The following is a 6,000-nucleotide window of genomic DNA, read 5'->3' as shown; positions in this document are numbered from 1 at the left end:
CACGAAATATCCAGTAGTAGAATTATTGGATCATATGGTATTTTTATTTTTCAGGTTTTTAAGTAACCTCCATAGTATTTTCCACAGTAGCTGTACCAATATACATTCCCACCAACAGTGTATGAGGGTTCTTTTTTTTCCACATTCTTGCCAACTCTTGTTATTTCTTACCTTTTTGATTTTAGCCATTAAAGCAAGTGTAGGTAGTATCTCAGTGTGGTTTTGATTTGCATTTTCCTGATAATTAATGATGCTGAGCATCTTTTCATGTGTCTGTTGACCATTTATATGTCTTTGGAAAAACATCTATTGAGGTCCTCTGTCCATTTTTTATCATATTGTTTATGTTTTGTTGTTGAGTTATAAGTTCTTTATATATTTTGGATATTAACCCCTTACCTGTTATATCATTTGCAAACATCTTCTCCCATTCAGTAGGTTGCCTTTTGTTTTGTTGTTGGTTTTCTTCACTGTGCAAAAGCTTCTTAATGTGGCATAGCCCCAGTAGTTTCTTTTTGCTTTTATTTCCCTTGCCTGGGAGGCATATTTTAAAAAAATGTTTCTATGACTGATGTCAAAGAAATTACCGCCTGTGTTCTCTTCTAGGATTTTTATGGTTCAGGTCTCACATTTAGGTCTTTAATCTATTTTGAGTTTATTTTTGTGTATGGTGTAAGAAAGTGGACCAGTTTCATTCTTTTGCACATAGCTGTTCAGTTTTCCCAGCACCATTTGTTGAAGAGACTGTCTTTTCCCCATTGAATATTCTTGCCTCCCTTACCATAGATTAACTGGCTGTATAAGTGTGGGTTTTTTGCTGGGCTCTCTTTTCTGTTTTACTGATTATGTGTCTTTTTTGTGTGTGCCAGTATACTGTGTTGATTACAACAGCTTTATAGTACATCTTGAAATCTGGAATTGTGATACCTCCCTTTGTTCTTTCCCAAGATTGCTTTGGCTATTCAGAGTCTTTTTAGTCCCATTGTAGTATTTGTTCTGGTTCTATGAAAAATACTGTTGGTCTTTTGTTAGGGATTGCATTAAATCTGTAGATTGCTTTGGGTAATATGGACATTTTAACAATATCAATTATTCCAATCCATGAACATGGAATATCTTTCCATTTGTTTGTGTTATCTTTAGTTTCTCTCATCAGTGTGTTATTGTTTTCAGAATACAGTTCTTTCATCTCCTTCGGTAAGGTTATTCTGAGGTATCTTATTCTTTTTAAAAGGTGCAATGGTAAATGGAATTTTTTTCTTAATTTCTCTTTCTGCTACTTTGCTATTAGTATATAGAAATGCTACCAATTTCTGGGTATTAATTTTATATCTTGCAACTTAATTGAATTCATTTATTACTCCTAATAGTTTTTTGATGGAGTCTTCAAGATTTTCTATGTATAGTATCATGTCATCTGTAAATAGTGACAGTTTAGCCTTTTCCTTATCAATATGGATGCCTTTTATTTCTTATGCTTGCCTCATTGCTGTGGCTAAGACTTCAAGTACGATGTTGAATAAAAGTGACAGGAATGGACATTCTTGTCTCGTTCCTGATCTTAGAGGGAAGTTCTCAGTTTTTCAACGTTGATTATGATGTCAGCTGTGGATGTTTCATATGTGGCCTTTATTATGTTGAGATATGTTCCCTCTGAACCTACATTGTTGAGAGTTCTTATCATGAATGGATGTTGAATCTTCTCAAATGCTTTTTCTGCATCTGTCGAGATGATCACATGATTTTTATCCTTTGTTTTGTTGCTCTGGTGTATCACATTGATTGATTTGCAAATATTGAACCACATTTGCATCGCTGGAATAAATCTCACTTGATCATGACGAATGATCCTTTTAATGTATTGTTGAATGTGGGTTGCTAATATGTTGTTTAGTATTTTTGCATCTATGTTCATCAGGGATATTGGCCAGTAGTTTTCTTTTTCTGTGGTGTCTTTGGCTGGCTTTGGTATCAGGGTAATGCTGGCCCTAGAGAGTACATTTGGCAGGTTTCCTTTCTCTTCTGTTTTTTGGAATAGTTTGAGTAGAATAGATATTAATTTGTCTTTAAATGTTTGGTAGAATTCACCTGTAAATTTATCTGGTCCTGGACTTATATTTTTGGTAGTTTTGATTACTGATTCAATTTCATTACTAGTAATCAGTCTGTTCAGATTTTCTATTTCTTCCTGCTTTAGTTTTGGGAGATTATATGTTTCTAGGAATTCATTTCTTCTAGATTGTCTAATTTGTTGGTGTAATTTTTTTGTAGTATTCTCTTATAATTCTTTATATTTCTGTGGTGACAGTTGTTACTTCTCTTTCACTTCTGACTTTATTTACTTGAGCTCTTTCTCTTTTTTTCTTGATGTGTCTGGCTAAGGGTTTATCAATTTTATCTTTTCAAAGAACCAGCTCTTGATTTCATTGATTTTTTCATTTTTTAAATATCCATGTCATTTATTTCTGTTCTGATCTGTATTATTTCCTTCCTCCTACTCATGTTGGGTTTTGTTGTTCTTCTTTTTCTAGTTCCTTAGGTGTAAGGTCAGATTGTTTATTTGAACATTTTCCTGTTTCTTGGGGTAGGCCTGTATCACTGTGTCCTTTTTTATTGAGCTTATGAACAGCCTGTGTTTTAACCTTTGACATAGTGATGTTCTTTAAGACATATTTATTAACAGATAAAGTGGGGAGGCAAGGAGAGGTTATTTGACCTAGATCTCTAATCAGTATTATCAGCAATCATGTTACTTATGTGAACTAATACAACCATTTATTTGCTGGGCAATCTAGGATTTCCTAGGTTCTAGATGAACATTTTAGAGTTGCTGTAACCACCATTCCAGAGAAACAGAAGGATCTGGGTAGAGTCCCTTGTGGGAAAGGTAGTATCACTGAAATGCTGTGGATGGACTGTTAGAGAGAGAGGTCAGGGCCATGCTGTTCAGATATCTTTGAAAGATATCTTTTTGAAAGGACTGCAAGGAGGAGGTTCAGTGTTCTCTCCTGAGCATGAAGCTGGCTTTATGTGTTGCTTCCACAACTGCCTATTGCCATTGATGATTGTTCTTTTCTTCCTTTGGGGGAGTAAGAGGAGAGGACACAGTCTGAGTGGTTTCTGTTGAAAAAAAAGAAAAGACAAAAAGAAAGAATGGAAAGATGAGCTAGCTATTAATTAGGTATCACCATGCTAACAGAAATAGAATTGGGGGTTGTCTTGAGCCTGTCAGTGGAGCAGTTTCTGGAGATAACAATGATGATAAAATATTTTTTGAGAGAATGTGCCCACTGCCCATCAGGTTTTGTTGCTCATTGCAAAAAACATAGGATGTCAAGGAGCCTAGCCTTCTAGTTTTGTGTTCTATATATCTGTATGCATTTTAGTAAGCCAGTTAACTTTCTTATAAATTATTTTCTTCCTTTATTTAATTGGGAGAAAAATATCTGATCTCCCTACTTCACAAATTCATTTATTAGAAAAAGAAAATAAAGGATCTGAAAATGTTCTAAAAACTTAAAGCACTATTGTCACTGATATATTGTTATATGGGAGAGACCATCTTGTTGAAATTTGACCACTGTTACTAAATGGTCACATTAACACTGGCGTTCACAGTAAATCCTATGCAATTCATTCTGAAAAGGTTAGGAGAATACTGATGAGTGCTTCTTGTTGAGCTTGGAAGTTAATAACACACTAAAACCTACTATTAACACTCCAAAAATTGCAAAACATGTATACTTGGCAATAGATTTTGGCCAGTTGACATTCAGTTATTTTCAACTGGCTGAACATGGCTAAATTTTTAACTTCATATTTTTTTAAATTAAAAACCTTTTGAATGTTTTTAATCAAGATCATAGTTAGTCTTTTATTTCAACTAGTCTAATTAGCCAATGGAGCATGCTCTAGCGGTAGGCTGAAGGAAAAGGTAACAAAATAATAAGGTAAAAATACATTTCCTAGCAATTAGTGCATCAGATATTTTAGTCCTCACCAGATACTTTTAGACATTCATGTCTGAATGACTATTTTAGATTAATAATTGCTTCATTTTTTTATTATCTTGACATTAAACATTATTTTTCAAGATGATTTGCATTATGTCTTGATGACAATGCAACTACTTCAAAGTATGTTAGTGTTATTCTGATCTTACAGTTGCTATAAAATATAATTTAATATGATTCTGTATTGAATTAGTATATGTTTTTGATTCATAAAATAATTCTAAGAACAATTATGTGAAAGTGAAAAGGCTTAATTTTTCAAGGAATGCTAATGAACATGGCTATTAGCTAAATTCTTGCTTCAAAACCTGTATAGCAGTATTAAATCATGGTTAGAAACTTAAAATAATATTTGTCCTAATAAGCATGTAATAAGCTTTATACATTATAAATTTCATTCTAATAATGAAAATCATTTAAATGATTTGTGTGGAGTACCTTCTTCCTTTTTCTTTCTTTCTTTTTAATAAAGGCCTTTTGTTTTTTCTATACCTTTACAGATACAACTGACAACACTCTTGAACCCATGGAGAACTGTGGTCACACTCACATCTGCTGTGGGGCATCTACTGAGAAGCTGAAGTGTCATGACACAGGTGGCCAGGCCCCGCCCAGGACAAAATTCTACTCTGCAATCAGGATGTCGCCTTCTTGTAGGTAATATAGAGATGCTGAGTCACAGACTGGGTAGTGGTTGCCATGGAAACGGTCTGTTCAAGTTTGCCTTCAGCCTGAATTTTTAGGTAATCGGATCCACATAGGGTTCCTTGGCAAGGACAGCCTGGTAATGGAGTGGGACACCATGCACAGCTCCTGCTGGTTCACTCTGCCCTCCACCTCCACAATACCTGCGTTCTGGGTGCTAAGGCCATCTTGTTGGTGTCAGGCTTCAGGTGGATGATTTATGTGTCAGGGTGGAAGGTTCAAACCAGAATTTCTACATGGACTGACTCACATGGGAGATGTGTACCTCTTCTAGGTACTAGAAGTTTGTGGCATTGGGTTGGTCCTGGTGGATCTGGCATCCAGATACTCAGCATTTGGGATGGTGGTTCCACCACTGGGTTCATCTTGGGAGGTTTGCAGCTGGGGGCAGCAGGCTGCTCAGGTAGGTACTTACTTAAGTGACTCCAGCTTTTCCTGAAGCTTGTGCACCTGGCTGTTAGATAGGCTGATCCTCTGCCACAGGGTCTTCAGCTCATCATTCTCAACCTGCTCTTGCAGGCAGCACACCTGGCTCTTGTTCTGCTGGAAAAAGCAGGAGGAGTGCAGCAAGTTGATGAGTATGCAGGCCCCCATGCTGACAGGATGATCTTGGTGGTGGACATGGGACTGGCCATTGCTCATGTGCTCATTCTGCGCAGTTTCCATGGCTGACTTCAGGGTGACATCTTTCAGAGGGGCAGAGGGGCTCTTGGAGGGCCTCTGGGACATTGCTATGGGCAGCAACTCAGGGGGCTCTGAGCCAATCACTTGTCAGGCTAATCCTGCTGCAGCCAGTCTCTATGTCTTTAAGTCAACAGGCTCTGAGTGTGCTTGGAGAATGAAGTAAGCTAATAAATTTGTATGCCCCAGATCCTGGGAGCAGGTAAAGTCACCCATAGAAATGGCACTCTAATCTACCAGGCCCCCTCCCGGGGAGGTGATGTTCTCACTGCCACATATACAGAAGATGCATTTGCTTCTCCTTGGCTGCCTGACTCTGTGGTGTCTAGTCTCCTGGAGTTACTTCCAGAGACTGTTGTGCCTTCTCCTGACTGGTGACCTCCTGGGCTGCCCTGGGTGCAATGCTCACTCCCTTCCCCTTAACTTAGGTTGTTTCAAATGTCTTTTCATATAATCTCCCACTACATTTTACTGTTGTTGTAATCTAATGTTTCATTTTGAAATAATTTAAAAATTTGTTCTAGAAGTACAATTAATTGTGCATGAAGTACCTAGATTCTTTTCTATAAAGCTCTTATAAGGATACTTCTATTATGTATAA

The 6,000-nt window shown here is 37.0% G+C and overlaps 1 non-coding gene and 1 pseudogene across 1 annotated transcript; one reads left to right on the top strand and one right to left on the bottom strand.

Annotated features, from left to right (window-relative positions):
* The first annotated feature begins 2,911 nt into the window (after window positions 1-2,911).
* Window positions 2,912-3,118, top strand: LOC118009738. The gene has a single exon (XR_004679017.1). It is a non-coding gene; the product is annotated as a small nucleolar RNA U3 (small nucleolar RNA).
* A 1,530-nt stretch (window positions 3,119-4,648) lies between these two features.
* Window positions 4,649-6,000, bottom strand: part of LOC118009673 — a 40,184-nt pseudogene continuing 38,832 nt past the window's right edge.

Source organism: Mirounga leonina, unplaced genomic scaffold (genome assembly GCF_011800145.1).
Source record: "Mirounga leonina isolate KUSES-001 unplaced genomic scaffold, KU_Mleo_1.0 Mir_127, whole genome shotgun sequence".
Lineage (NCBI taxonomy): Eukaryota > Metazoa > Chordata > Mammalia > Carnivora > Phocidae > Mirounga > Mirounga leonina.
This window is presented reverse-complemented; position numbering and strand designations above follow the sequence as displayed.